At 41.9% G+C, this 17,148-nt stretch overlaps 1 protein-coding gene across 2 annotated transcripts in view; it reads right to left on the reverse strand.

Annotated features, from left to right (window-relative positions):
* Positions 1-17,148, reverse strand: part of TLN2 (talin 2) — a 237,705-nt gene that overhangs the window by 158,731 nt on the left and 61,826 nt on the right. For both annotated transcript variants that reach the window (XM_083183520.1, XM_083183519.1), the window contains exon 2: positions 15,766-15,798. The gene's annotated coding sequence lies outside the window, so the exon portion shown is untranslated. The remainder of the gene's footprint in view (positions 1-15,765; positions 15,799-17,148) is intronic.

Here is a 17,148-nt window from a genome sequence, read left to right on the forward strand (position 1 = left end):
ATACATTACTGTGAAGCACCTTTCGCTTTCAATGGTTCTATAAATAGAAGGTATAATTTTTGTTTTTATTCAGTAAAATACAAGCCATGTTATTAATTCCTTAAATCTAAGTAAATTAATGTATAACCTAGGGATATCTAGTTTTCTATACCGGATACCGCCAATATGTTACAATGCATCATATGAATACATGAAACAGATGCTAAAGGCACATTATTGAATTCCCACATTCTATAATAGAAAGGTTTCAATGTAAATATAATTTACACAGTATTCTACTGCAGATTACTTGACACTACTGCTCAATATTGAAGCATCCCTATAATGTTTATTAACACAATACTGAAACAATAAACAGGTTTTTATCCAAAGTACAAAAAGGTCTCTAGAGGAGTAGTAATGCTCGACCCCCTCTGTTAATGACAGAACACAAACTTTTCCTGCTGTATCTGGGGAATTTACACATATCTGAAATGAGTGCATTTAATGCAAAATGACTATTAAACAGATATGTCACCAACCCTTTCATCGCATATAAAACATTGAGCACATCATTGGACTATGTACAGAATTCAGGGTCATGTCACATTCCTACAGCAGGGGGCATTTTAGTATAATTTTAGGTCATGTTTTGCAGCCATAAAACTGCACAAAGCTGTATGTTATTATGTCCACAGGGAGCACAATAAGTATTCTCCATGGAAACGGTTATACATTGTTCTCCATATGAAAACATGTGTGCCTTTTTTATTTATTTTTTTATGGTATTGTGGCAGGGACATCATCTTTACACATGAAAGTAATGTGGAAGTTCTGGACCAGGTTATTAGAGCAGCAGCAAGAAAACGGATGTGATCAAGCAGAACCTGTGTTCTCCTGATATAAGGGTTTGAGTGTGGATCATTAGGTTGACCAAAGGAAGATTGCCATGCATTAGGTCTACAGACAGGCATTAGTGTGACACATGAAAAAGATTGATGTGGCTTAGGTCGACAGGGTCAAACAACAGACAAGCATTAGGTCAACATTCAAATATAACGATTTACCTCGCCCTGGGCAACAAGCATTTACCTTCCCCCACAGCAACAAGCATGTAACCCGCCTTGGCAAAAAGCATGTAACCCCCGCTTGGCAACAAGCATGTAATCCCCCCCCTGCAACGAGATTATTGGAAAGCGGCACTTATGTGCCTAACAATGTGATTATTTGCGATCAAAAATTCTAATTGTGGACCAGCACATTATTTTATATTCAATATTTGCAATGTACGTGGAGTGCCGCTGTATGTTTTCTGTAGGAATATATATATATATATATGTAGACGAGAGTGCCACACTGCACGGGGCTAGTCTTCAATTCAATAAATCAATAGGCAACAGCCAATGTTCTGCAACGTTTCGGGAACTTTTATTATCCCGTCCTCAGGCTAGGTAACATATACGTAACATATAGGTAACAAACTAACCTGAGGACGGGATAATAAAAGTTTCCGAAACGTTGCAGAACATAGGCTGTTGCCTATTGATTTATTGAATTGAAGACTAGCTCCGTGCAGTGCGGCACTCTCGTCTACATATATATATATATATATATAACTAACATTGGTTTAAACCAGTTGTGTGGTTTGCTGTTTGTTCCGAGTGCCGCCAACCCCCCATCATGTAAGCAAAAAAAAAAAAAAAAAAACTCTTTTATAATGCAAAAGTGATCATAAAAAAAACCCAAGTTGGACACACCAAAAGTCAAAGTGTACAATAATGCAGTCCACAGCCTGACAAAATAACATGGTGGTCCACTGCTAGGTCACGGATGCCCTGGATAGATAGAGATATATATATATATATATATATATATATATATATATATATATTGTTGCTGGCTGGCACTCAAAGAGACTTTCATCCAATAAAACACTATACAGTACAAGTGTAATTTTATAGACTACAAACTTTCACTTGTATAGTGTATAGTATAGAGCGCCAGCCAGCAACAACTATATATATATATATTTCCCTAAAGGAATATATATATATGTGGGCAATGATGGGCGGCACTCGGAGGTAACTTTCAAACGGTTTAATCAGGTGCGGCAAACGACCGAGGTCGTTTGCCGCACCTGATTAAACCGTTTGAAAGTTACCTCCGAGTGCCGCCCATCATTGCCCACCTATCCACTTCTATTCGGGAGGGCACCGGGGCCTGCTGCATCATTTAGGAGAGTGCCGGGCCGCTACAAACCAGTATATATATATATATATATATATATATTTTTTTTTTTTCCAAGCATTATACACTGCTCAATCCAGCACCCTAAAGTCTTCATACAGTCATCAAATAAGGCTTTATAAGTATAGGACATATATGAGCAGTTTTACATAATAAATATCTAACAAATTTGTTGTCTGATACTTCTCTGTTTGGTATGCACTCAGACACTGTTGTACCCATTTGGACGGAATCAATGCAAGGTGGCTTGATTGGGTCCAGAATAGGTTAACGGCCACTAAGGCCTCACTCTGGCAAAGTAACAGAGGTGGTAGAGGACATGGGGTTTAAGAAAAGAAAAATATGTGCTGAGATCTGGGAGCTGACCGGTTGGGGATTATTTGATGGGGATAGACTGTCAGTAGGTCAACCCCAAAAGGTTGACATGCAATAGGTTGACAAGCTAAATGTCGATATGAAAAAGGTAGACATAAGGTTTTTGTTTCTGAAAATTACTGTAATGCATACCCTAGCATGGCTCGCTGCGCTTGCCATGCTTCGGGCACACTATTATATTCTTCCAACATGTCGACATGGATGGTGAAGTGAGATCAAGCCGGATGAAACAAAAAAAAAAACATTAAAAACTCATGTCTACCTTTTTCATGTCGACCTTTTGGGGTATACCTACTGACTGTCTACCTAGACACTGTATCTCTAAAAATCGGAACCAGAGTTGACCACAGAGAGGTTTATGCCAGGTACACCATGCGCATGGGGAGCAAGTTGTGGGCCTTCCGCTGGACAGATTTGGATGAGAACGGCAGCCACCTCCTGGGTCTTCTGGAAGAGCTGCCAAGCTTAAAACAAAAAAAAGTTCAAGTGTTGCTAATTGCACAAAACCAAACAGGAGGAACGTTGGGTGCCTCAGCTAGTGTATAATATGCAAACCACTACCTCGCTCTTCTGTTGCAGTTGGCTCAACTGAAGAGCCAGATGCTCCACATTTGGTTGACATGCAGAGCATATCATTATGGACAAAGCAGACACTTGACTATAATAGAAGTAGCTCATACTAGATTGTACACTTTCTGGGCAAATGTGAGCTGCAAGCACAATCTATTTTTTGTTGTGCTATTGACAGCACTGTGGCATTCACCAGCACAAGCTGTATACACATAGGGACGGATTCTGGTTTACTCGCAAAAGCAAATTCCTCCTCAAATGGACAAAACCCATGTCCACTGCAGGTGGGGCAGATATAACATATGCAGAGAGTTAGATTTGGGTGAGTTAGTTTGTTTCTGTGCAGGGTAAATACTGGCTGATTTATTTTTACACTGCATCTTAGATATCAGCTTAAAGTACAAACCCCACCCAAATCTAAATTAATATATATTAAACATATATATATTCTTGAGTCACTGCAATATATTTTCATTGTCAAAGCACAAATATGAAAAGGTATTTAAAGCATCAAAAAAAATATATATATATAATAAAGACTTCACTATGTAAGGTTATTCATCCACCAGCAAGCTTATAGAAGGATGCTGTGCAATACAGCTGTTTCTAAGATTCTTCCATGACGTCCAAACTTGAGAGCAAGACCCAGTGGACACCTCGCTTACATGCCCAAATTTCTGCCAAATAGTCTCTTTACCATGATTCACTGTAGGGGTGACACATAGCTTCCACATGTTCCAGCTACCATTATTACATGGTCATAGTATCAATCATGGGCTCTAGAGTCGACACGTACTGACTAGATTACAAAATAGTGGTCTTTATTAAAAAAAAAAAAATACTCCTCCACAAAAAATGGTAGTAGTCTCTTAAGAGTGGAGTCATTTTCTGTGTATATGTACTGTATATTCAGCCTTGGCTGTAAAGATTTGCAAGATTAAATGGTGTGAAAGGCAGAGTTTTTTTTTAATCTTTTACAAGAGAATCCATCATACTTAAAGAACAGATCTTTTTATATAAATGTTTTCTGCTCAGCTACTAAAGACCAAATTCTAAGAATGATTTTATCAAACACTCATTATAAGCCCGGCTTCACAAATACATAATAAAAAAGTGATAGAAAATATACATATGTATAAAGGCAATGATGTTTTCCTGTGCAAAGGGTAGCGGTCTATTCAAAATTGCAGAAAGAACGATCACCAGTCACCTACTTACAGGGGAGGGCAAAAAGGATGTTCAGTCACAAAACAACTGCATCTATTGTATGTAAAACAAGCATTCATACAAGGGGACAGCTGGTAGCGCAGAATAAGAGAAAATCACTTTCTGCCTTTTATACACTTTCAGAAGAATTGACCAAATATATACTTTACTTAGGAAATCTAAAATGTGTCTAAAGTAGGAGCCAATGGGCCAAATGTAGTGGGCTCAAGATAGTCAGCCGAGCGAGATGCAGGCTGAATTTGGAGGTTTTATTTTAAAGGGAGAAATCCGCCCTGTTTTACTGCAAAATGTGTTTTTAGGCAAAAATAGAACCATAACGGTCAAAAAGAAAACAAAAAAAATCAAATTAACAGGGATATGTGGTGATAATGTAAAAATAAAAATAATAATAAAAAAACACTCATTTTTTGTGGCTGATTTTTTTGGGGGACAAATTGTATATACCCCTTACTCTTGAAAGATGCTACATTAAAACTGATATATTGGGACAAACAAGGGGAAAAAAATGTTTGCTCATTATAGAAACCGTGTAGCCAGCCACACTGTAATGGAAAGCACCAGGTGCAGCAAACATTGTCACATTTTTTGCAACATTTTTCATCGGGTAAGGTATGCCACAATTGGACACACATAATCTGGTCAATTTACAAAAAATTGGTACTTGTGTAGTTTCACGGTGGCAGTTACGTAGCCAGTGTAGAATCCCTGTCAGAATCAGTGTAGTGTTCCCTGTCAAAGTTAGCATAGTTAGCGTCCCTGTCAAAATCAGCATCCCGTAGTCAGCCGGAGCTTACGTAGTTAGCATAGTCAGTCAGTGTTAGGTGTGATTGTTTTCTTTTAAACACCCCAACTATCCACGTCAGCCCGAAGCGTGGTGAGGGGACGGGTTACATGTCCTACCGACCTGTTCATACCCCCACTATCTACATTGGCGTGGAGTTGACTTTATAAAGTCTGGGGAGCGCATCGAGCCCGAAGGGAACGCAGCATACACGTAATACAAGTAATCCGCTGCGCTCGCCACACTTATGCTTGTGCGTCTCAGGCAGATGGAGCGCCTCTCCGCCGGCACAGAGGATCTGGCAGTTACTGGTGCTGTGTGAGAGGCACTCACTAGGCTTGCCAGGGACAGAGCTGCAGCTTACGGGAACAGTGCGGTGACTACGCTGCCTGACAGGAACACTACACTGACTACACAGAGCTGCCGCGGGGACACTACACTGACTACGCTAGGCAGCTGTTGGGCTACACTGACAACGTAGCTTAGGCTGCCGTCGTGAAACTACACAAGTACCAAAAAACTAATACAAGCAGTGTAATAAAGGTGTTTACACATGAAATGATTTACTTTTCATTTCCCCAATTCCACCCTCCTTTCGTTTTGGCCTTTGCTTTCTATGCGATTTCACATTCGATCTGCACTTTTGCAATCAATATCAATTTCGATTTGCATTCAAGGAACAGTGTACACATTCGATTTACTGGATCAAATTTTTCCTTGCCTGCACACTTTTTTTAATTTCGAATCGAAAGAGTCTTTTTATTTGATTTTGCTTCTATAAAAACCTGTCAAAATGGAAGTGTGTTTACACCCCTCGAATCACCCCATGTGTATGCCCCTTCAGTTTTCATCAGATATTTGGATAGAAAGAGCATCTGAAAAAGTCCCTATTTTCTAATCAATCTGACTAGATTGCTTAGACAGTGAGCCTGGATTGCTCTGTGTGTACAGGGTATAGCAATAGCGATGTGCGGTCCCACACAACACCATCTTCCGCAGGGATAGACAGTGCATGCACTGTCTATCCTGCTAAGATTACAGCATTTTTACTTTAGGCAAAATGCTGATCCACACGGAACGCTCAGCACACATCGCGGGCGCGCCGAAATGTGTGCCAAGTAATCCATGCTTAAACACGTCGCTCAGAACAGGATCCCCTATCGCCTCGTGTGTACGGCGATTAACATAATACTTAAAAAGGCATTCAGGGTCATTTGTCTATTCTCCTTTGAATTGCTGACACTTGTTTAAACAGAATTGAATGAACATAATATTGATTACAAAGCTAGTGACACGAGAACAGGTGTACCAGCCATCCGTAGATCCTATTTAGAACTTTCATTGTTTCTACTGAATGATAATTGTTTTAATAGTACATGGTATATAAACAAGCTTATAAAATGTTATTCAACATTGTACAGCTCACTGAAGGCAACACACACAAGATTTCAATGGGAAATCTTACAGTTTAAAGATTGGCTTGGGCAAATCAAAGCCACATACACACTAGACTAGGGCCCTTCCACACTACACTAGACATGTAATGACCCCCGTTCCCCCCTCTGTCGCTTCCTCGCCGCCGGGATTGGCAAGGGCGAATGCACTTGACAATGCCAACACCATGTCGGGATCATGCAATGTGTTTGGGGCTTAATGGTTTGATATTGGTCCACAGAAGATAAATACGAAAGCACAGCCACCATAAGGGCCTAGATATGAGGAAACCATTGAAAGAAATGTCTGCAGTATGCTATGTGTTTTTATGCAATATGTACAATAGAAGCTGGAACCCACGCATGCAAATTTGTTTTGACCATTGTGTCCAGTGTAGCAGCGATCCTTATAGTGTTTGACTTATGTTAACTGTGTGCACAAACTACACCATTGTGTGTTCACTATGTGCACTCCTACGCATCTTCAACGCCCCCCACCCCCCCTCCATCCTCTGAAAGTTAGGAGGAGCATGGTCTTCACTCCCATCATCGATCCTCCTGAGCCCCAGCATCAACAAGTGTATATGCACTTGCCAATGCCAGCACTGCCAATAAGGATACGGCACCTCTCCAGTCTTAATAGCTGTTCAATAATTATAACACAGGCATAGGGGTATATTCAATAGAGGTCAAAACTGCCGTCTTGCCGAAAACAAGGCAGTTTTCAACAGGAATATATCAGAAGGGGTTCGATCTATTCAATCATACCTTTTTTTTTCAGCATGTTGAAATGTTTCAACATGCTGAAAAGCAGGTGGATTGACGGAAGAGCCGCTAATTCACCTGCTTTTGATGGAAACACAGCCAAAACTGAAAGGTTTTGCCTGTGTTTCTGTCATTCTCAATCTGGCATAACCTTACACAGCGCTGTCCTCCTGTATGCTGCAGCCTGCACCCTCACGCCGCTGACCGCACCCTCTAACACCCTCCCACCGACTCCCGTACATACCCGCCGACGAGCCTGGTGAGAGCAACTCACCCGGCTCCATCCAGGCTCCCTCTCAGGTTCCCCCTGCCTCATGCGATCTCCCGCCACCGCGCTCACCCAGTCCGAGTGCTGGCCGGGTGAGTGTCAATCATCGGCCAAACCCGACATCCGGATTTGGCCACTGAATTGAATAATGGATGCCGGATCCATTCCGACAAAAGAATGTCGGAATGGATGCGGCATCAATTGAATATACTCAAAAGTCTTATAGACAGCGACATTTCGGGGATTTATTCCCATCTTCAGGCTATACATTCATGCATGTGTGTATAGCCTGAAGACGGGACATCAGTCCCCAAAACGTAGAGGCTAATACACTTTTTAAAATCTGCAGTGCCGTGCTATTTTCCATATTCCTGTGGGGATTTTGGTCACTGTACACACACATTAGCCTTCTCTGGTGAGCCATGGCTCACCATGGTTTGTTATCATCTATTGTTCTCAACTCCAATACAATACATAGAACAATACATCAGGGGATAAGCAGGGGATTAAATTGGCTCACTTAATCCTATTAAAGGGGTCGATGAGGATGGCTCTATCTGTATGTACATCTATCCATCTAGACAGATATAGATAGATAATAAACCAAAAGCACTGCACTCTCACCATTAACCCAGGCGTCCGCTGGGGTGCCGTTTAGAGAGTACTGTAATGAGTCAGCACTCCCAATTACATACCCAGAAATCCCAAAAGAGGGAAAAAGCAGCACTCACCAGTCTTCTGAAAGTCCAGAGTTTAATCCAATCGATAGCCTGCTGACATTTCAGTCCTGGTGTGGACCTTTGTCAAGGCGATGGCAATATAAGCAGCAGTAGTAAACAGCAAACCAACAATGGGGTAGGGGGACAGTACAACCCCCCCCCCCCCTTGTCCCAGTACCCCTACCCCATTATTGGTTTGCGGTTTACTACTGCTGCTTATATTGCCATCACCTTGACAAAGGTCCGCACCAGGGCCGAAATGTCGGCAGCATATCAATTGGATTAAACTCTGGACTTATACTTCATGAGAAGACTGGTGAGTGCTGTTTTTCCTCTTTTGGGATTTCTGGGTATAACTAGATAGATCGATAGATCGATAGACACAAGCAATCTCCTAGCTAAACCAAATTTTTCAGTGATTTGAGGCAATGCCTCCCTCTTTGGAGAGTACCTCACTTTAATATCTTTGGCAATCGTAGAATCCTGCAGAAGAGAGGACAGTTTAATTAAATTAATTCAAAATCTACTGCATACAATAATGGACATTTAGGAATATTCTATAGATAAATGTTGAGAAAATGCAAAGCGACCACAACTAGGGCACTAGTAACACAGCACAAAAATGTACTCCTGTGCCGGAGAGATACATAGAACACAGCCATGTTAACAGTGGCAAACATGCCGATAAGATTATCTGTGCACAATGGCATGCTGTTTCTTGACAGCTGTAGTAATGGAGAGAAAATAAACCTCTTACAAACTGTGTCTAACAATATGTTGCCATATCTCGCCCATAGTCCCTCTGTACAGTATAGTGTTATATAACACTGAATCAATTCCAAAGTATAACAAACGTGCAGTCCTCTGATTACAGAATTCAGCTGTCTCTTATTAAAAATCTCCATTACCAAGAATCCTTTTGGGACTCAAATCATTTACCAGCAATATTCACATTTCGGGGTGTAACCCTGAACATGCCCCACTGCTGCTAGAAGAAGAATTAAAACAGCTGCTTCTCCATTCACATTGTGCTAGAGGAATGTAGCCTGCTCCAAGCAGCCTCTCTCAACCAGAAACCCTGGGGAACGTCAAGCCCATGGAGGTGATAAAGTCTCAGGGAGTGTCCCAAATACAACTGGACAGAAATACGTGGCTTCCTTACACCAACCACTGGCTTTAACTCTTTTCACTGCTGTTCCTTAACATTCTGTATGGACATCATGCTTACATGTATTTTTGCACCATGGAAATGCATAAGATTATTAACCAGTAAGGAGTAAATTAGTTTCAACTACAGAAAGCACATTTTAGAGATGCAGATCACAGGAAATTGGAAATTATTTACAGGACTGGTTTTCATAAAGTAATAGATGTGATTTATATTGCTGAGTCGTTGGCTAATCCTTTTAGCCAAATGTACTGACATAATGCAGTGTGCCCATCCATTAGCGTGGAGCCCGTTCCATTCCACCAACCACATCACTGAGCCGGCATAGAAAATAACGGATCACATTAAACCATAAAAGTGGTCTTGATAGAAGATACAGGCAGGATGCCTAAAGTATAGCAAACAGCACCACAGGTAGAAGTGTGGTATTAGCACTGGATAACAAGGTGGCTCCTTTTGTAAGCTTAGATAAATTCTAGAACTACCTATAAGCAGTGTTTGCTATTGATAATACATAACAAATATCCTATGAATTATGAATATAGTACAAAAAAATACACCTTAAAAGCATTCTTTAAAAAAAAAAAAAAAAATACCACAAATTGCCTGCTAAACACATGCTTGTATAAATGTCTGTATACATTTTGGGGTAAAGTTTTGAAAGAAAAGGCAGGATGATCATGTGGGTTAAATACTCTATGTACACTACTTTGCATAGTGTGAAACCACATTGGACATCCTCCCTGTATGCAGGTGTCGTATAGTGGGTCAGCAATTTGGAGGTCGACCCCAAAAAGTAAACACTGGAAAAAGGTTGACGCAATGGAAAGGTCGACACATGAATAGGTCAACATGGCTGTTCAACATTTTTTGTATCATTATTGACGCCCGAGCATGTGGACTCCATATTTGTGTTCCGCATCACCTTGAATGGCTCCCTTTTTTTCTAGAGACTGCAGAATACACAGGGGTACAAGAACAATAAATCACATTACATCCCATGTAAATAGAGTATATATGACAGGGATGGGGAACCTTTTGCCATCCAGCTGTTGTTGAACTACACATCCCAGCAGGCATTGCAACAGTTTTAGCATGGCCAGATAACAAAACTGTAGCATGGCATGCTAGGATGCTTAGTCCAACAACAGCTGGAGGGCCAAAGGTTCCTATTCCCTGATGTATGGGCTCATTTAAAAGGAAGTGCAAGGTGCCACCCTGCTCCCCAAATTGTCTACTGCAAATGTAGCTTATTTTACGCTGAAGTACTTGGATTTGTGGATATAAAAGAGGTAGCATGTATGCAGTCAGCATCCCAGCGGTTAGGATGAAGGGATCAGTATACAGATGCCGGCATCCCGACTGCTCCCAACTGCCTTCAAAAGACCTGCGCAGGTTTCCATGAAAAGGTCAGGCCGGCATCTAGATCAGTAAGTGCAGGGAGCAGTCGGCCAGGGATTATGGTTATCACAATATGCCGGTTAAGAGCTGCAGTATGAAAGGGGTATATGTATTTCCTTTCATACTGACCACTGATTCAATGACCTTCCATGGTTAAAACTCTTAACTGTGCGTGCTGTCAGTATGTGGCAGTGACGCATGAGCGGTGCTTTAGAGCTCACAGACCCCATGCCGTATAGCATGATTCATCACAGACCCCATGCCGTATAGCATGATTCATAAATGTAAGTTAATAAGCTGGAAAATAACTGTGTAATTCAAAACAAATTATGTTTAGTGTTGCAAAAGGGAGAATATTATATCATGGGAAGACTGAACAAAACACAATAAGACATTTTACCAAATGTGTTCGTGTAACGAAATCACTTGAATATGTTTTGTAGGGCTGAATGTGTGTTTAACAGCAGCACTGTCACATGCTTGGTGCTCAGTAATACAATCAGGAAACTCACATGCACTTAACTCTTTAGCATGGAAATACCAGTAGCTAAACATTTTGGCAACAGATACACAATAAGCTAAAGGCAAAACATTGGACACTGATATCTTGTATGCAGTGCTGGGGAGAAGGGGTTTTGTTGGCTACAGAAATACTGCAGTCTCATGGCTGCATGCACAAAACAATTGAATAGCTTTTTGTGGAAGGCAATCTCCATCAAACAATTGAATCACCGGTACTTGTGGATTATTACGGCTCCCACGATGTGCATCGCATAGCAAAACATTGCATCGCATGGGATTTAACAGAAAAGCATCCAAATGCATTGAAATTAGTATCAAACCTGTTCAATGGCCCACAAATGTCATTTTTGAGGCTGTACCACCCCCACTATCAATGCGAACCCGAAGCGTGGCGTGCGAAGCGAGCCCGCGAGGGGCGGCGGTACGCGTCCTACGACCTTTTCATACCCCCACTATCCACGTCGGCGTGGAGTTGAGAATAGAAAGTGTGGCGAGCGCAGCGAGCCACCGAGCCCGAAGCGTGGCGAGCGCACTGAGCCCCGCGAGGGGACACGGATAACTTCACAGGTATACGCGTCCCCTCGCGGGCTTCACAGGTGTCCGCGTCCGCTCGCCTCGCTGCGCTCGCCACACTTTCTATTCTCAACTCCACGCCGACGTGGATAGTGGGGGTATGAAAAGGTCGTAGGACGCGTACCGCCGCCCCTCGCGGGCTCGCTTCGCTCGCCACGCTTCGGGTTCGCGTTGATAGTGGGGGTGGTACAGCCTCAAAAATGACATTTGTGGGCCATTGAACAGGTTTGATACTAATTTCAATGCATTTGGATGCTTTTCTGTAAAAAAAACGCATGCGATCGCATGCGATTTTGTAAAAATGGTAAAAAAAAACTGCAAAAATCGCATCCAATCGCATGCCACTATATATGGCATGCGATGGGAGCCGTGATACTCCACAAGTACCGAATCGCCTTTAATATGCCAAAAAAAAAAGGCACTTTGCTTTCACAACATTTTTGTGGGGGTGAAAAAACCCTCTTGCTCTTTACTATGTTAGTTATTTTGGTACTTATGTAGTATCTGGGCGTCCGATTTAGAAATCGGATCGCATCGCATGCGACCAAATCGTATGCGATGCGATGGTCAAAATTTTTCCATAGGATTCAATGTTAAAATGGTCTGAGTCCATTTTAACATAGAATTCAATGGGAAAAAGGGGTCCTTTTCCTTTCCCCACTATCCAAGTGGGCATGGAGTTGGATATAAACCTGTGGCGAGCGTAGCGAGCCACCGAGCCCGAAGCGTGGCGAGCGGACACAGAATACTTTTTAAGAAATATGCGTCCGCTCGCCACGCTTCGGGCTCGGTGGCTCGCCACGCTATATAAAATCAACTCTATGCCCACTTGGATAGTGGGGAAATGAACAGGACCTTCTTAACATTGAATCCTATGCAAAATCGCATCGCATCGCATCTGATTGTATGCCTTAAGGTAAGGCATACAATCACAAAATCGGACGCCCAGATACTACATAAGTACCATTATTTTATATACTAAAATTAGTATGTATAAATAAAAAGAACATAAACCCAGTGTAATCATTAGAATGATGGAGTGGCTCAAAATATCCTTACTGGGCCAGATGTATCAAGCTTCGAAAAGTGATAAAGTGGAGAGTGAGAAACAACCAGCCAATAAGCTCCTACCTGTCATTTTCAAACCCAGCCTGCAACATGACAGTTAGGAGCTGATCGGCTGGTTGTTTCTCACTATCCACTTTATCACTTTTTGAAGCTTGATACATCTGGCCGACTGTACATTAGTAAAGAGACTGGATCCAGAGCCATATTTAGATGTATTGGTGCCCTGTGCCACACACCAGATTTCCCCATTAGGCACACAAAGCACATGCCCTCGTGATAGAGGGGCATGACAAAACCAATTCCCATGCTATCCCCTTCCCAATATTACATATGCCACACCCCTTTTCGGACGCTCGTCCCTATTCTAATATTTGTAAATTTGGGAGGTATGCATAATAAAATGTATGCTAAAATCCTGGTAATCATCTACTTTTGTTCCGGTTGAAAATTTATCAAGGCTACATGGATACCACTCTGAGTGATCAAATTAATAAACTGGGCAATAAGATTTTGGTCCAGATTCTCTAAGCTTCAAAAGTGATAAAATGGAGAGTGATAAACAGCCAGCCAATCAGCTCCTGTCTGACATTTTTCAAACACAGTCTGTGACATGGCAGACAGGAGCTGATTGGCTGTCTGTTTATCACTCTCCATTTTATCACTTTTGAAGCTTAGAGAATCTGGCCCTTTATGAGGTGTACAACATAAGAATGAAAAATCGCAAATGCTTAATGCAGCTAAGCTATAAACCTATATACAGTATGTGAGGTGACAAGCTCAGTAGAAGGACACTATGACATCAGCATACACCACGTTGTGGATGTGTGCAAAGCAGCAAGTGCATAGGAGACTGTGTAGGATGTTATCCATTCACCAAGAAGCATCATCCAGGCTTGAAATGTGATCTACTGCAGGAGGTGTTTTCTTTGCTGTCTACACAGCATTTCCTGGCTGTCTAGGGGAATATCCTCAACCATCTCAAATTCTGTAAACTGATTCCACTGCAGACCCCTACCACCCCAATACACGTAAGTCAGCTTAACCCAACACAACTCGGAAACAACTAAGAGAAGCATGTGCACAGAAAGACTGACTGGTCTGCATACTAAATATCCCATTATATCATTACCTGTCACATTCATAGAGGAAGCAGGTCACATGATCATCCTAAATCACCTTCTGTCTCTCCAGGACCTTAGCCACACATTTGTGAATGAACACAGACACCAGCCAGAATGAAGCTATATTAATATATATGGGTTCATATTCCAATAGCATATAAACACCACAAGTAAGATATAGATAGATACACATACAGTGTGCAAAGTATATATAGATCGATCGAGAGAGACGTATATACACAAACATACTATGAAAACAGGTAAACACCACCTGCAGCCTGGCTAAACGCCCGCTACCCCCTGCCACACAAATTCCCTCTCTAACATGTGAGGGGATGTGTTCAGCCGAACGGGAGAGAACTCACTCGATGGTTGCACACCATTGAATTATTTTTCTCCCCTCCGGTAATAAAAAAGTCAGTCTAGACTGACTTTTATTCCGGCTGCCATATGCCCAATTTGGGGCAGGCACTGGCATCATGTGACATCAGCCACCCACCCTGCGCAGGCATTGCCACACCTGCAATCATAGAGGGAAAGTCCATAAAACACTGGCCGTTCCACTGGTGGAGCCCCGGCAATCACTTCCTGGATCAAATGGCTCGTTCGCTCAAAGGAATGGTGCATTCACAAACCCCGAAAATCGGGGACAAATTTGGACTCAAACAAACAGGTCTGATAGGCCCCTATATCAAGTGGACCATTCTACCTCCAGCACACCGCTACAACCTGAGTTTATCCACACCAACCAGGACATCTACTTGTGCATCGCACCATCCCATCCGGACTCATTATCCGAGGCAGACACGGAAATCAACATATCCTCCAGGTTCTACCATCTTTCCCATCAGAGACACCTAATTCTCCATCTGGACTCTGTTTTGGGATCGCCATTGGCCACCTGGTCACCTGCTATTATGGGACTACACCTTCAGATGTCAGTGTGGTAATATGCAAATTACATGCTATACTCTAAACTATAAATTGTGCTGAGAATTGAATGTCCAAAGGTTTACATTTTTATACAACATTGTAACCCCCTTTTATGACTTGCAAAATTTCATATGCTATTACAGCTTTTTAAATTTTATCTTTAATAAATTCTATATTGTAAAGGATACCGTTCTGCAAATTTTTGCTCATTATATTCTTTTCAGCCCGCGCTGGTACACACACCCCTTTTTTCCTATACGTTCTGAGGACCTGACAAGTCCTAGTACCAGCTGCAGATAGTAGCGCACTGATCACCTCCCCCCTTTTTTTATACATGTATACACTTTGAAGTTACAATATCTCATTTCCAGTATTTCCCATTGCCAAGAGAAACCATTCACCCCTTTTTGCTTTTCAGGGGGGATTCTGGACTACTACCAGTCTCTTAAACACAGCAAAATGTCAACGGGAAATAAAAAACCTACAGTACCTTAGCCAGAGGAGGGGTGGGAATTCCACACTCCAAATAACATGGAGGTGAGGTGTCCAAACCAGTTATGCAAAGGATTAACTCATTAAATAAAATAATTATGCTGGCAAATGCTTTTCACTTACCTTCAGGAAGTGGAGCCTGTCCAATTACCAGACCTAAAAGGAAAGGGGACAAATCAATATAATGCAAAGTACTGGGACGCCTAGAAAAAAAAAGTGTTAGATTGTAAGGGACACTGGTATGATATATAAATGCTCCTTACAAAAACAACTCAAAAGCACTGTAATATCTTCTCCTAAAACTAGTAAAACTGTTTTTAGCCAATTCAAAAAAAAATTACAAATTATAAACATACATACATACATATAGAACCAATTTCAGCATAAGGAAAAAGTAAGCAAAGAAAAAAATACAGAAAAGAGGGCAGATAGATGTGATGCGCAAATACTAGTTGAACTAAATAAAGCTATCCATTACTTGTGGGTTGCATACAAAAGTATTTAACCCGCGTGCAAAAAAATAAAGGTGCACCCATTGTGCAGGTGTAAAGATGCTTTGTTTCTGCTTTGTTTCCACCTCTGAATCAGCCCCTAAATATGTAAGAATCTGTTCTGATACGAAGATAATCTATTCCGTTTTCCACAGAGAAGTAAAATAAACACCATAAAGAAAAAGTAATAATGCATTTCCCATGAGCTGAATATTTAATCTGCCAAAACTATTAACATAATCTATCATACTTCAAGACCTATGGAGGCCGAAGAGAAAACAGTGTAACACTGGTTCACCTGGCACAAAGTGTAGCAATAATGACAGCTAACCCAAATATCCTTTCATCACAGCAAGTGTATGGCTCCATCATTTTGATGAATTCTTAATGCTCTTAAGTAATTTGAGACTGTCACTCTGACATTTGGAAGGATAAAGTATTAGCCTAAAATATTACTATATTTTTAATACTGTGGCTACATAAGACATTTCACCATCCGCCACTTTAAAATAACTGCCAGCAATGTATATATTACCGGCTAATCAATATACATTGGTGCCCAGTGGTACCAGTAAAATATACATTGCTGGCATGCGCCAGCAATGTATATATTACTGGCTAATATTAATATGAATAGACATTCGTGGCCAGTTTGTATATGCTGCAGAGGAGCTGGAGCTGCTGCGGGCAGGCGGTGGATGCCTTTAACTGAACCTTTAATATATATAAAGCAGGGAAGGGGGGGGGAAGGGGAGCGGGGGCTGCCATGCAAACCCGACCCTGGAGCTGCTGTGATCGGCGGATGGCAGACTGCTTCTGCTCTATGCTATGGAGCAGGGGGTGAGCAGGAGGTGTGGCAGACAGGGGGCGGGTGGATGGCGGCGGCGTCTTTTTCTCCCTGCTCCGTGCAGGTGAAGGTGAGCAGGAGGTGCGGCGGATGGGGGGATGGGTGGACGGCAGCTGCTTTTCCTCCCTGCTCCATGCGGCGCAAGTATACGGAGCAGGGGAGGTAGCA

The sequence above is a fragment of the Crinia signifera genome, chromosome 4, assembly GCF_055691185.1.
Source record: "Crinia signifera chromosome 4, ASM5569118v1, whole genome shotgun sequence".
Classification (NCBI taxonomy): domain Eukaryota; kingdom Metazoa; phylum Chordata; class Amphibia; order Anura; family Myobatrachidae; genus Crinia; species Crinia signifera.